Genomic DNA, 16,218 nt, shown 5'->3' on the forward strand with positions numbered 1-16,218 from the left:
AATATTTTATGCTTAAGTAAATGTAAAAAATTACTCAAATGGATACTACAAAAAAGGATTTATTTGAAACAAGTATTTCGAAAATACGTATTTGGCATGTAGCATTTAAAATACAAAAGGGAAATTTATTTTGTATTTTACATTTGAATTAACAAATCAAAAAAGTATTTGCATTTTGTATTTAAATACTTAACAAAAAGAAACCTTTTTCCCATCATTATCTAACTAGCTCTTCGTGCCTGGAATATGTCCAATCAACCTATCGTGCCTATTTCTTATTGACTTCCATAGCGTCCTCCTCCTAATGCCTCCTCATTTCTATCCGTATCCATTTTAAGTGACGAGTTCTACTGTTACTAACTTCAGTCACTATATTGGTCAAATGTTGTTAAAATAATACTACTGTACTATTTATACCATGTTATGGTTGGTTAAACCATAACTACCCACTTTCTAATACATCTCATATCGTAATTACTAAAAAGTTAATTGTCCTATAATCGAATACTGACAGAACGTCCCGTTGCATTGAGCTCTTCAAAAGGAAAACGTAAAATTGGCGACAGTATGTAATTAATGTTAATTTGCTTATATGATAATAATTGCACTGTATGATTATGATCTTTAAACAGCGCAGCGGTTTAGTATTATACTATAAACCTAACTGTTACTTCTTAAAAGTAGCATATTGTTGCTGCCCAGGCGTATTATCTTAATCTGATCCAGCTATGAATAGAAAAAATTGCATGTAACACTAGAAAACAAATGGTAACGCTACTACGGTTTATAATTTTTAAAGGTTACATTAAAAAAAAAAAAAGCGTGAGAATTTTAAAGTTTCTTGCAGTCTTACATGCAATTTTGTGTCCTTTGTTCGACGTTAACATTGTTTTTCTCTTTCATTACAGCCTTTAAAAATTTACCTGACTTTTGATTTTCATCTCCACGTTAACAGTAGTAACAATAACTGCAAAATCAGTACCAATTTTGCTCATTAGTAGTTATTTTTCCCTACTAATCCTTTCAGTTTGATTAGAAAATATTGATGTTTACCAATCTGATCTAAATTGGTTATTCTTAAAATTAAGTAATGAAAAATCCGGCTCGATGGACCATTTTATCCATTGCTTTTCTAATATGCTACATGTTGTTTAATTTAGTCAGCTTATCCTTTGAAGTCAATATTTATCACTATAAACTGGATCTTATGGTGGTATTACCTACCAGGCATCAGGTTTGTTATAAGAACTTAAAAGCGGTAAGATAAAGTAACTGATGGCATATGTGCCGAAGAGAGAAAAAATAGTTGCGGCAAAACCACCTTTGTGCGAAAAATCCAAGCAGTGGAAGTTGTGATGTTATGGATACAGTCGGGTGCAATAAATATTTTTCAGTGCGCAATTCATCACTTCTTATGGTTCTTATCTGTGATTTTCCACGTTAGATAGATGGCTTACGTTGATCTGGTTAACGACCGTGTAAAAAGATCTCGTTTATTGTCTTGATAAGTTGGATCGCTCCTTGAAGTGAATCATTTATTTAGACAGAATATATCGCACCGTATCCGGAAACGGTTAGCAGTTACAGTAGTTGACGGAAAGTTAAAATTTATAAATCTACAATCTCAGTTTAACTTTGTTATACATTAATGTATAGTAACGACGATTTGCTTTAACGAATAGTACACAATGTACAACCTAACGGAGTAGAACGCAGGGATCGAATTATTTGAATATCTAATATTTGAAATTTAAGTAGGTATTCAGATATTTAAGTATTCACATATTTCCATATATTAAAATACTAGCTTCTGTCCGCGACTTCGTCCGCGTGGACTAGTTACTTTGAGCTAACGTTAAATTTAACCCGCGACTTCGTTTACGTAGAAGATGAAAATATTTTTAAATAATACGTACGTTTTGGAGCCGTTTTAGATAGCTACATATGAATAACGTATTTATTTGGATATAAGGCATTATTTTAGAACAAATTTGGTTAGTATAAAAAAGGTCATAGTGAACCAACCTTAAAAGATAATAATTCGAAGTGGTCTCTATTCTGTCGACACTGCCAGACGCGGATCGCGATTTCGATCTTTTTGGATCTCATCAGCGCGTCGCAGACAGTTACGACAGAACACAGAGCAACTTTTACCTGCTGTCTTAACAGCGCGTTTTAGAAAATACCACGAATGGCGCGGTAAACGCCATCTGTAGTACGATGCTACATTTCAGGATTACGTATGCTCCAACAAGGTCCATTTAAATATACGAATATCTACTTGCTGAAACGAATCCCGGCGTAGCTAACCACTACGTGATAGGCACGTTACCATAATCGAATAATAATAATCTGCGACGCGCTGATGAGATCCAAAAAGATCGAAATCGCGATGTGCGTCTGGCAATTTCGACAGAATACAAACCACTTCGAATTATTTTATTCGATTATGGTAACGTGCCTATCACGTTGACGTTAGCTACGCCGGGATTAGTTTCAGCAAGTAGATATCCATACATTTAAAAGGACGTTGTTGGAGCATACGTAATCCTAAAATGTAGCATCGTACTACAGATGGCGTTTACCGCGCCATTTGTGGTATTTTCTAATAATACGCTGATTTGATCCCAATGGTCAGGTCTTCGACGGCAATTATTTTTGTTATTTTTATTATCGGTGCTCTTCAATTGTACGCAGGATAGAGGAATTCCATAGCTCGAGACAGAGTCATACCTTGTTGGGTTTTTCCCCTTATTGGCTTCTGGCTCGTATTCTTTTGTTGCATACCAGGTATTGGTAGTGGCACCAGAACAATTTTTGATTTTGTCCCATAATTAGTTAGTTACGTTTTATCCTTCTTCTTGTTAAGTTGCGTTTTTAATTCACATTTTCTTGGTTATGCCTAGTAGTTGTAATCCATTAAGAATTCATTTGTAAATAAAGTCTGTATATATCGAGTTTCATTCGCTCTATTAAAACCGACATTTTCAGAAAATACAGCACTTGATTTCACGGTAAAGACATGTAAAAGAAAGTTTTTTAATTAATACAACCTTAAAGCATGAATTACAGGTCTTGTCGTGTATAAAATTGTGGAAAACCGTTTTCGGGCCGATATAATCCTAATAAATCAATCGTATTCTTTATCTAATGTCGCGGTTTCTACAACTCACATTTACCCACTATCCGTCACTATCAAAGATAAGCAACGATAGACAGCATCATATTAATCGTTTCTCCTTTGAATCACTCAATTTAACGATTTACCGATGCATTTACATTGGCGCTTACATTAGACGATGTCTTCGTAGAAATAAGTGTATGCATTGTTTAAAATCGCCGGTAATTAATTATAATCAAACGGCTCTGAAAAAATGGCAAAGTACCATGTCTGGTCACGAGTCGGGACAACTACTTCACTCGACGTCGGACGCGTGAGAAAATACACCTGTCCTAACCCGTTATGTATTGGAATTGTACCTACACACAAACGATTATGGTAAAATTTTTATAAATCAGTGGCCCTGACATTAAAGAAAATTTTGAGTTCTATTTGCATACAGCAAATCAATTCGACGAAAATTAAGTGCATTAAATTGCAAGGTGGCATATTGGTATCAAAACATTTGGAGCAGGTGGAAATAAAGTTGATAAATCTAATAAAATTACTCCACTATTAATTATTCTTCCGAAATCATACTGTAATGTTCGTGGGTTTAACAAAATTAACTTCTAATACTACAATAATTATTGAAGAACTTAAAAACACTATTAAATTATTACTAAACTTAGGTTATGAATTATTCTATTTATTTACACTAATTATTAATATATCACTATTCACTGCGCTGTCTTTTTCACTGCTATCACTGTCAATTTACTTCTGGATTCACTTCTGCAGCGGTCAATTTATTTCTATTTCTCTCGACGATCGTCTCTTCCTTTAAGTACTCTTTTGTTTACTTTCTGGAAACATCCGGATAGTTTATCTTTTCTCTGAACTGTTTAACTGCTTTCCCAGAACGCAGGTACGACACAGCCCGCAGCTAGTCTGCGAATCGGTAAGCCGTTCATGAACACGTGTGCCTCATCGCACACAAACACACTCGTGCTCGCTACAATACGATAGAGTGGCTGTGGTAATTGAGGCAAACAAATTTGCAAGAAAACGATTCAATAAAAAGTTTAATAGAAAATCGTTTGAAAGGAACTGTCACTATTATGAGCGAAAAGGACACAAAAGAAATGACTGTTATTAGTAGAGTTGTATAAAATTGTTTTGTTTTTAACTACAGAGCCAGTTAGATAGAGATGTGCAAAATGTTTTTTAAAAATTGTTTCTATACAAAATGCAAATACTTTTTTGATTTGTTATTTCAAATCTAAAATACAAAATAGATTTCCATTTTGTATTTTAAATGCTAAATACATATTTTTTACTTAAGTATAAAATATTTTTGAAGAAAACCTTGCAGAAATTTGCTCATTATTTAAATCTTGGAGTTTTTCTAGACTAATACTATGGTGTTTGCACTATATCACTAGCAGCGAAGATTAAGTATGTTTCAAATTTTTCTGTTTGAAGTTATTGTGATACAGTTTTTCTATCTTTATGTTATAGTTTCTTCAGTTCAGCGACAAGTAATTCTTCTGTATGCTTCTTTATTTGCCTTTATCACCGTCTTAATTAGAAAAAAGACACTGATGCCAAAATAGTTTGCTTAGCGTGAAAGATCAGAGCCAAAATAGGGTTGTAAATAATTTTATTTATGTAAAATCACCATCAATCATTTAATATCAAAATATTTACAACCCTATTTTGTTTCTGATCTTTTACACAGTAATGTGCATTTATTAGCACACCACTGTTAAAGTATTAGAAGGCATTCATGGAATGTCCCTTTGTCCACTTTTTAAGCTTCTAATACCTTCAATAGCTAATGTACGCAACTTTCATTCATCACTTTATATAATGTTTAATCGGTGATACTAGCAAATTTTTTAAAAGTAAAAATGTATTTTGCATTTTACAAATAGCAAGTATGTTTGGAAAAGTATTTTATATAAAATACAAAATGCTTTTCTCAAAAAAGTATCTAAAGTATAAAGTATAAAAATAGGTATTTTTTATTTTGTATTCGCATTTTAAATACAAGTATATATATATATACAAATAAATCACACCTCTGTAAATTAATAATGAAGTTGCACCACTTTTTCAGACTGCAGAAACGCAAATTCTAAACCAACGCATTTTTTTTACTGTTTTACCAAAAACAAAAATGCGCATTAATCACTAATTGAAGGCATTTTGTTTCCTATCCCGTGTTCTTTCTTTTTTAAAGTTGATTATTCTTTACTCGGTTGATAATTCTTAAACTTAAGGGTAAAGAGATGTACAGATCATTCTATGGATTGTGATTGAAAATAATTCCATCCCCATCACAAGATAAGAATCGCGATTCAATTTTGTGTCGAACATGTGTGCTGTGACATTCCACGCGATCAGCAAAGGCAAAAATATCTTCTCGTTACAGGAACCTATAAAAATTTACTTCGTCAATTAATACTCGATGCAAAGTTGGACCGCTGTTTCTGCGAGCAGTAAAAAATGAATTAAATGAGCAAACCGGCGACTGTTGCTCGGTTGAAATAAACGCATATTTGCTGTTAATAATATTTATTCGCGTATTTAAAGTCTGTAAATGTAAATTTACGAGCGAGTAGTGCACTGGACAAGATTGAATTTGAATTCAAATCACATGCGGCTGCGATTTCGTTTCATTAAAATGTGCAATAAAAATTTTGTTTATTGATCTTTAACTTTTTCGATATCAATACGTAAATGGATATTTTGGTAAGGGAATGGTCTATTATTTTTCAATTCATATTTTGATTAATCAAGTACAAGTACCCATCTAAAAATTATATTTGTTTCCCATTTCTGTCTGATAGCCTATAGCACTACAAAGTTATATTTCTTATTTCTATGCTGTCCTATAATTTGTCGCTAATTTGCTACCAAATCCAAAAATAGAAAAATAGACGAAATAGTACATCTCAAACTAGAAATAATGTAGAGAAACACTACAATGGCTGGAATCTGTCGCTAATTTGTCGCTGAAAGAAAGTACAGGCCTGACGCTGGCAGCTGGCGGAAATTTTAAAATGGCGTGGATGCGCGGTGACAAAGGTAGGTAGTTTTAAGTATAACGATTGCAGCCCTCTTTCTTCAGTATTCCTATCAGGGGCGTAGATTAAATATTTAAAAATAGGGATCAGTGAGCAAGTAATAGACATACAAACAAAAGAACTAATTGTTAATGTTGGTGACAGTGATAGAGATTCCCATGATGACAGTGAATGTGAAAACTAACTATAAAACAAAAGCAATAGGTTTATTTTTTCTTTTTCCTTATGATGATGAAGTTATGTCTTTACATTATTTTCTAGTACGCTACTGTCCCATCTGTATTAATACTATAATTTACGCCTACTGAAAGCTTATTTATGTATCGGTTCCAAGTGACTTACCCAAATAGGTCATAAATGGGCAAGTACCTGCGCGACCGCTCGTCAGCTTCCTTCATCCGACCTGTACTTTCTTATATTACCCATTTTGTCTCTCTCCGGCTATCCAACGAAAAACGACTAGAGAGCCAAGATGGCACTACACATAGCGTATCTCAGAATAGAATTTTACCCATTTTGTTGTAAATTTAGCCTCGAGTTGATCATTAAGAACCCTTGGAGTATTTTGAAATTTCATGTAATGTAGTTTTTTTCTTTAATTACTTATGAAATTCATTAAATTCTACTTTAATAAATATATATTGTAGCTTATTCCATAGCGAACAATTTGACGTTTCTCCAGTTCTCTATGACCTCTAGAAGGGTTTATAAGCAGAGTGTAACAGAAATAAGTGCTAAACTTTGGAGGATGTAAACTAGGTACAATAAATAATCGCATGGTGAGTTTAAGAGCGGTGTTAGTGGAAAAAATTAAGCAAATCACAATCATTTATAATCTGAAGCCGGTCCTGTGCGTGAATTGCTAACATAGGTGTCTACCGAATAGCGTAGTACAGTGTTTCGCAACCTTTTTGTCCTCGGGAACCAAAGGAAAAGTCCGAAAAAATTTTACGAACCCCCTATGTAGTCGTTAATGACAGGTAAAAAAAGCAATAAAATTTGATAGAATGTATACTTTTTCATATTGCATAATAATTGATTATATTAATCTTGAAATATTTAAATAAAACATTAATAAGACTAAAATGATGTAAATGTAGTAAACTGCCTTAATTTGATATTTATTTCCAATTGTATTGTAAAAAAAATATTACATAGAAGGGAAAACTGCTGCAATGATTTTAAATATAAAGCAGAACATGATACTAATCACATTGATAAAATGTTTTAAATATAAATAAATGTTTGTAATAAAAAGACAATAAATAGTATTTGATTACTTGAATAGGAGGAATAAATTTTAATGTATAAAATTGTTGATATATTTTGATATTGATGAAGTAATTTTGAAAAACAAATAAGGAAAAAAGAAATGAAAATATTGAAATTTATTATAGATTTCTTAACAAACAGGAATTTTTTTGGCATTTTAAAAAATTCCCCATTACAATATTATTTTCGCGAACCCCCTCTGAAAACACTGCGAACCCCCAGGGGTTCGCGAACCACCGGTTGGGAATCACTGGCGTAGTACGATAAAAGCTCTGCAGCTACATGGATGGAAAATGTAAACATTATCGGTAATTGAACATCTAAGATAAACAAAACAAAGAAAAGCATCTTCTAGATAATTGTAATTTTGGATGATTGCAATTTTATCATGATTTATAATGCTCTATCACCTTCTGCAAGCTCTTCACTAATTTTTGTTATACCCTGTATACAAAAAGTTTAAATAAAAAAAATATTCTTTTTTTGTATAAATCGTTAAATAAACAGATGATATTTGATTAGCAATTTGTCGATACCATCAGCCAAGGATCGCGATTTCGAAATCATTTGTTCTCATTAGCACGTTATAAGCAGTCTCGGTAAACAACCAACCAAACTGAAGTTGTTACGTAACACGAAATCTTTTCCAAATGTTTATCTGGAAATTATGCCCTGGCTGCTTGCCTACTTGTTTCAAACGTCAAGAAACGTATTGATTTAATACCTTCAAACGGTTCTTTAGAACGTTCGAAATTGGTAGGCGATAAATCTTTGCGATGTCCGCGAGAAGCTACTTAATTCATGATTGAAGTTTTACGTAAGATGATTAATTGCTTGAGCAAATCTTTCTTCTTCATAAAGAATATCTTTTCCAAATTTTTATCTGGGAAATTATGCCCTTGATGCCTAAGTCCAGTAAGTACTTGTTTTAAAAGTTCAGAAACGTATTGATTTACTGCCTTCAAAACGGTTCTTTAAAACGTTCAGAATTGATAGACGATAAATCTTTGTGATGTCTGCAAAAATCTACTTAATTCTTGAGTGAAATTTTAAGCAAAATAATTAACTGCCTGACTATTTTCATACTTTTTTTATGCCATGACGTGACAACGTGAAAAATTTGACGATCTTAATTTTAAAAATATAATTTACCATGCATTATTCTTACATTTATTAGTATTTCGACTTTTTCTATATGTATTATAAATATATTAGTCAGTTAAAATACAATCAAATGAAAATATCTAACGAAATTGGTATCTAGTGAATACAGCAAAGCACAAACAATAATTATGACAAAAATTCTGATTATTTAAAGTTTCTACTAATAAAATCTGGTGAAACTTCTAAAGTCTTATTAAACTAGTTGTGGCGCATTCATTATGAAATATTTTATATTAGGTATCTACTTTGATTCGTGTCCATGATGTCATAAGGGGTAAAATTAAGAATCAAAAGAAGATATCGAAGTTTAGTTGAAGCTGATGACTGTTCTTTATTTTTAATTTTTGAAATGAAACTTCTTTACGCACGGTAGGGTAAGTTCGTTTCATGCGAGTTGCTATCTAACGAAATCATGCAATGCATTTCCCCCGCTGCCTGACCCTATGTATGCTTAGATCTTCAAAACTACGCAACGGATTTTAATGCCTTTTTTTTATAGATAGAGTAATTCAAGAGGAAGGTTTATATGTATAATATATGCATAATATAGTAGAGAAACACTGATAATTTTAGAGGTTTCTAATGTGATGTCGTAAATAAACACAATTTTTTGCGCTTACATTGCAAACGCTGACTGAACCCTACGAGATAGATCAAAATAATATACTACAGTATTGTACACTTTAAAAAGGCCTACAAAAAGTCCGCGATGGTATATGTCTATCTCTTAGGGATAACTCACAATAACTATTTTTTATCCTTCACTTTTTACGAGAAATAATGGTTTATTTACGAAGCGATTTTAAGCAATACAGCATTAATCGTTATCCAATAAAGTAATTTTAAATACATTGTGCATTTAATATAGATCAATATGGCCCTTTACAGCATGTAATTTCAAACAATATTTTCGAAGATATTACAGACTTAAAATGCAGGGTCATAGCGGTTGCAGCGGTACCTGCCGGTTTGTATTGTCTTATGACAAAAAAACTGTGAATGTTGTATATAAAGACATTCTATAGTGTATTTACTATCAGCATTGCACCCGTGCGAAGCATAGTGTGCGAATAATACCATTAAACTAATTCCTTAACCCCTATTCCGGTATTGTGTGTATAAATAAGTTTCACTTCAGTAGTTCAGTGTTGTATCGTATAATTACACGTTGTTTTTTTTTTTTATAAAATGTAGTAAATATAAACACTAAAATTGTTTTGTTCCAAGAAATGAATATATTAAAATTAGTTCAAATAGTTTAATTCATAAATTAATAATTTTTCGTTTAGTCTTACGTTCAATCTTGGTGTTAGTCTTGGTCTTATTCGTTCGGTCTTGGTTCTAGACTTGGTCTTGTTATAAAGATAGACTTGGTCTTAATCTTGCATTTTCCCAACACCAAGACCAATTTTGTTAATCCGTTCTTCAGTTTGTTCAAATCCCTACGAGAGAAACCTTGCAATTTGTCTATCGTAGACGACACTTGTATTTTGGTGAAGTATTTCAATAGTTAAATGTAAACTAAACCTCCAAATTATTAAAACAAGCAAGTAACATGGCAGGATGGGAACAAATAATCTGATTTTCCATATTAATAATGCCTAAATACAGTAAATAATATATTGAGAAAGTTGATTCATTTATATGAGAATTAAAATAAGAAGTGGATAAAAGAAAAGATTTAATTAGTCCACCCTGGTATACAAAGAGATAGACATATAATATAATTTGACTCATTTACAAGCCACTCAATTGACTGAAATGGAAAACGAAACTCGTTAAATATATTATTAGTTTATTGGTCCTTGGCCATATACTACAGCAGTTTTAAACGGTCCCGTGTGACATTTAAAATCCGAATTAATAACGATAATAAAATCGTTAAGAAGCTGTTCTTTTAAAGGAGAGTCTCGTCGTACCTTTCGAAAAATGTGATTAAGCCATCGCATCACCGATCAAGATTGAGTTAATTGTCCCATTAAAATTCGGAAACAAAATTGGTCCCGGACAGTGTCGGATCAAGCGGGACGTTTGCTACAGAGCATTAAAGAGGAATTTTTAAACAAAAACTCGCGCTTTGAAACAAATGGTTTCCCGTGAAATGTACCACAAACTCTTATATCATAGCTAAAATCATTATTCTTGTTATATTAATATCCTAACTAATATTATAAATGCGAATTTTGTGTACATATTGTCAGGGTTACAGATAAAGGAGGACAGATTCTACTCAAAGTGTATTAGAAACTATAGATTTATCCTGATGGTCCTGGTCAGGACTATTTAACAAATCATTGTATTTTCAATGATCTTGGACTCATATTTAGAACATTAGAACATCAACGCGAGCGAAGCCGCGGTTAAAAGCTTGTCATTTATACTTGGTTACTTTATGTTGTCAAGCCCATTGGGATCCGTCAAATGGGCATACACCATCTGGTGGAAAAATTTATAACTCGAATGAGGGAAAAAATTACATAGGAACTGTGCACGCAAATTGTAAAATTGTTTATTAAAATAATAAAACACGTTAAAAAAGTAAAAATTTTTTTGATGATGGAGTCGACGAAGTTTTCTTCTAAAGTTAAATCAAATAAAAAGTTAATATGTTTAGTGAAAAGCTGCAATAGCACTTCAGACATAGATCTTCGCTCTTCACCTACATTAACTACTTTCCAATAAAAACTAACCGTTTTATACATGTAAAAAATGTATTCGGAAAATTAGAGAAAAAAGTAAACTAATAGAAGCTTAGATAAAAGCAGTAGGTATCAAAGAAGTGAATTCCGGAATAAAAATTTGTTCACGTCATTTTAATGCACATGATTATATTTCAGCAAGTATTTACCATCAGCCATAACCTTAATATTTAAAACTAGAATCATACTAAAATTATAAAGTAAGAAATTATTTATTCCTGTGTAATTGATTTAACACAATTCTAATGATACGATATAAGTAGTTTGAGGTTAAGAACCTACCTGCTGCAATACAACAAAGTTGCAATAATGTGTTTGCAACGTTCTCTTAAATCGGCTTTGCACGTGTAAGTCATTGATATGATATTGCTTAAATCACCCAGAATCACCTCACCAATTATATAACGTGAATCACTTTTTAAATCCGAAGTTTGTAAAAAGTAGGCAGTAAACTTGACGGAATTTGAAGGCTAGCTTCCGGATTTGTTATTTCCGAATTTTGTAATGTGAAAACAACTGAAAAGTACATATTCAAATTAGTTGACAGTTAAACGTGGAGGCGGAAGGGATGGAGGTGAAATATCATCCCAGATTTTTAAGGCGTTTGTACTGCGGTTGTTGATAACAGAGGATTAGTAAAATACACCTCCGTTTGAATTAGTTGACGATCAGGGAAGAGGACAGATAAGGTGGAGATAAAATGTCCTCCGCAGGGTGTTGGGGTTGTGAAGTATGATATTGGGGTCAGACGTGGAGGTGAAAAATCTATATGATAATTGATTATATGATCATGTATGTGAACTGACTGTCAGCCAGAGTGGTGGAGAGCCTGAGGTGGTAGCGATTTACTTTTTAAGTTTGTATAACACTAAAGGAGTGTAAGGAGTAGGAGGACATGGGAAGGATGGAGATGAAAATTGAATTTTCTTCCTCTTACATTCTTGAATTTTTGTTAAATTGGATGTAACATTTCACACATTTTTTTAAAATAATATAAAATTCATGTTGAAGCCACGATAAGTTATTAAGTTTATTTATTTTTTTATTTAGTGAATATAATAATATGACTGTAAAATGCAAAAGGTAACGGCGTTTAAAACGTTTCGGCCGGGCGATAAAAAGTCCAGATCCGATGCTGATTATTCTGGACATTGGAACCGTTCGAACCGATTCATTCGGTTAAAGAATTATATTGTAGCCTGATTGGGGGACGTGCTGGGAGAGTAATGTACGAGAAGGAATTAAGGAATTTATCTCCCACAGATCGCGGTGATCAGTGGCCATTATTAAATGCAACGATTGCGTCAATATTTCTTAAAATCCATAAAACGGGTGCATTCTACACGGAGCGTCTGTCGTAAAAATAATGAAATAAAAGTAAATTTACTAACTTAATGAATCACATCGAGTCGCTTTTGACAAAACGAAATCACTTCTGTGTGCGAACGGTTAATTTAGAAATTATTAAAACGCCCTTATGCGCTCAGGATTTTTCATGTAAGCTGTTCATTAAAAGTTTATAAACTTAAAATTCTACTAGATTTGAAAATACCGCAAATAACCTAAAAATTGACGCTCTTTCTAATTAAAACGTTTGGAATCGTTGGTCACTTCCGGTTATGTAGGCTTTTTCAAAAATTTCTTATATCTAAAAAACTATTACAAATAGCTATAGGGAATCCTAATATCATTTGACGCAGAATTCAAATCTGCCTTCACTTCCATTTGAAAAAAAAAATCGGTTGTCTGTAAAGTCGGTTTACTGAACGTGACAACGTCATAAGAAAATACTGATGGAATGGTTTCATTTTTCAAAAGAAAATTTTAATTTTATTTTGTATGGATATGTAGAAGGAGGTAAATGGAAATGTATTATTGTATAGCAGCTGTCCACGCGGACGCATCGCTCACTCAAGTAGGAGAGAGACAGATGCCGAACGCTGCCGAACGCGGAGGCCGATTATGCCTCTTTGTCGCTCGTTCCGCGCTCTCGCTTGCACTTCAAGCCTTAAATGGAACGCCTCAGAGCGAGGTAACGCCGTATGAGTCATGTTTTATCGTGCGTGCAGCCGGCTCCATCGAATTATAAGACGTTGTTACGTCAAAAAACAATTCAAGCGTGATCGAAGTTTTATAAGTTGGACACTATATTTTCAACGCCCTGTATTCATTTACGAAACTAAGGGCACAATGTCAGATAGAGAAAGGATGGGATATACCTGAAACTCAATATTGCTATGACTACGGTATAACCGGAAGTGACCCACGATTGCAAATATTTTAATTAGAAAGACCTTCAGCTTTTGGGTTATTTGCCCCATTTTCTAATCTCTAATGGTACATTAAGTTTTTAAACTTTTAATGAACAGGTTATGTGAAAAAACCTGCATAGTTAAGATGAGTATGTGCGACATTAACTTTTCTACCCTTAAAATAAAATAAAGAAAGGAATTAAATTCGATTTTCCTTGAGACGTAACAGGCAGGTGGATGATACTTAAATAATTCAAGAAACAGTTAGAGTTTCTTGTTAGGTTAAAACTATTACTAATGTTGGTGGACGGACCAGTCCCTCAGGACTACGCCGGAGGGTAGGGCGGAACGACTTCTTCAGCTTCCTTTTAGAAATAATGAGAATCAGTGGATGGTAGTTAGGGCGAGAAAGATGTCCCAACATATGCCCAAGTGAATTAAGGAAACCACGAAAGGGCTTAGACCATGGCAGACGCACCCAGAATTGAACCGGTGTTCTCCCGATTGCTAAGCAGTGGCGTAAGCCTTTAAACCATGCTGCTTGGTCCTTGTTAAGATCGAATTCAGTGGTTTAAAGGATTTCAGCTACTTTTATAGAGACTAGAATCCATTTTCCTATCAGAAACGTCGTATTTGGTGTATACAATATCAAATAGTTTCAATTGTTGTAGTTAAAAAGTTTCTGAAACATGTTTTTTTTTTTTTTTTATTTCAGAGTTCATTTCCAAGATGCACTACCATATGGTTATTATGAGATTTAAGGGTAAGTGATTTTCTGTGATTATACATATGTATTTATAAATGTTTGCATATAGTTAAATCCATTATGTCAAATTCATAAAGGTGTTCAATTGAGGATTTCTATAAAGATCATCATAAGGTCGTCAATCCTGAGACGTGTTGGACATGCACCTCCACTCTTTCCTATCCTGAGCAAATCTTCGCATTTCCCTGAAACTAGAACATCCCACATATTTAACTATTTGCGAATAGTAATCTAATCTAGGTCTACCTCTACTCATGTTAACTCCTATTTCTTCCCTCTAATATGTTTCTGACTAGTTCTTCGCGCCTGAGAAATTGTCCTACCTTCCCATCTCGCCTATCTTTTATTGACTTGGTCGTGGTACATCTAAATTATTTATTTAAAACTGCAAGTTAACACCTACTTTCCCACTGTGTTAGTTGGTCAATTAGCAACCGTTTAAGTAGCGGAATCAATAAGTCGAGTCAGAAGTCTAGAGTCCAATTCAAAATTATGATAATGCAAGGTGGTGAGACGTCTTACCGTCTTCACTCACCCAGTGATTTCTTCCTGCTATTAACTGTAGTTAAATTGGTGACTGGTCATTCTAAATTATATAATCAGTATTCAATATTAGATTGAAGTGGTTAGATTCCATTTCTAAACATATAAATTCGCTTCTTTCTGACATGTTCGAAGCTCTAAATAACTAAATATAAAAATTCACTTGTTTGTGACATAGTTGAGGGGTCAAATAAATAAATAATTAATTCGCCTCATTATGACAATAGCATAAGTAAAGAGAAAAGTTCGAAAAAAAAAAATAATTTTTTGATTGTAATATTGTAATTATACGTTTTGAGAACTGATTCTGGGGAAACATAAAACGAACTCGGAAAAAGCGGGAAAACTTTTCAAGACTCGACTTCCATGACGGAAAACTATTTAAAGGACACGGAGTCCTCGGCGCTCGAGTCCGACTAATACTTTTTTTTATGCTTTTGCTTTTTTTTTTGTTTTATTTACGATTTTTTAATTTAGCAAAGAACTAAGAATCGGAGTAGTCCTTTATTAGCTAACATATAGAAAAATTAAGTAAAAGCAAGAATCCTCTGCTGGTTTGTATCTGTAATAACTGGAAAAATTAGTACTTCTTGACTCATAATTGTGAAGTTAGAGTAGAACCTGCTTTAGAAATACAAATAAATTGCATAGATCTTATTGCTATCATTCCTAACATCAATAACGTGCCTAAAGCCATTTTTAATAAGTATCATATAAATCCGTTACATAATGTTCATCATCTTCTCTCTAATATGGTTTGATACACCGTTATATTTCATTAATGACGTCAGCAACCAGCAAAGAGTTTCTTTATCTTTTTTTTTGACTGGACAGATCATTGGGATTTTTCAATGAAAGGTCAAAGTGTACTTCAAGGCTACACGTTGATAACGGGTCCCAAAGATTTTCCATCAGTGGCATACAATACTTGTAAGCAAAAATTAGCAGTACCAGTCATTGTCTAACAACAGTAATATATGATGGTTCAATTAAGTTGTTTTTGTTGTAGAGCATTAATAAAAACCCTCCTTTTTTAGTTGAAAACTTAAGGGATTTAATTGAACGTCGCCATATAATTAAATTAATGCATATTCTATTAAAAATCCATGTGATTTGAGATTTAATTTAAAAAACTACACTCAGAAATTTACTGCAAAAATTTCAATAAAAGCCCGACAAGTTTCAGACAATTTATTGAATGTATAAAAGGAGATAAATCAGTAACACTTTATGATAATGGTCACGAAGTGATTGATTAGGTTTCAAATTGTAAGCAATAATTTTTTTTTATTATTAAAACAGATAATTAAAATCAAATTAATAATAATTT

The 16,218-nt window shown here is 32.9% G+C and overlaps 1 long non-coding RNA gene across 1 annotated transcript in view; it reads left to right on the forward strand.

Annotated features, from left to right (window-relative positions):
* LOC108734089 overlaps positions 1 to 16,218 on the forward strand; it is a 218,468-nt gene that overhangs the window by 79,966 nt on the left and 122,284 nt on the right. The window contains exon 2 of the long non-coding RNA XR_001937330.2: positions 14,295 to 14,342. This is a non-coding gene — a long non-coding RNA (uncharacterized LOC108734089). The remainder of the gene's footprint in view (positions 1 to 14,294; positions 14,343 to 16,218) is intronic.

Source organism: Agrilus planipennis, unplaced genomic scaffold (assembly GCF_000699045.2).
Source record: "Agrilus planipennis isolate EAB-ADULT unplaced genomic scaffold, Apla_2.0 scaffold10, whole genome shotgun sequence".
Lineage (NCBI taxonomy): Eukaryota > Metazoa > Arthropoda > Insecta > Coleoptera > Buprestidae > Agrilus > Agrilus planipennis.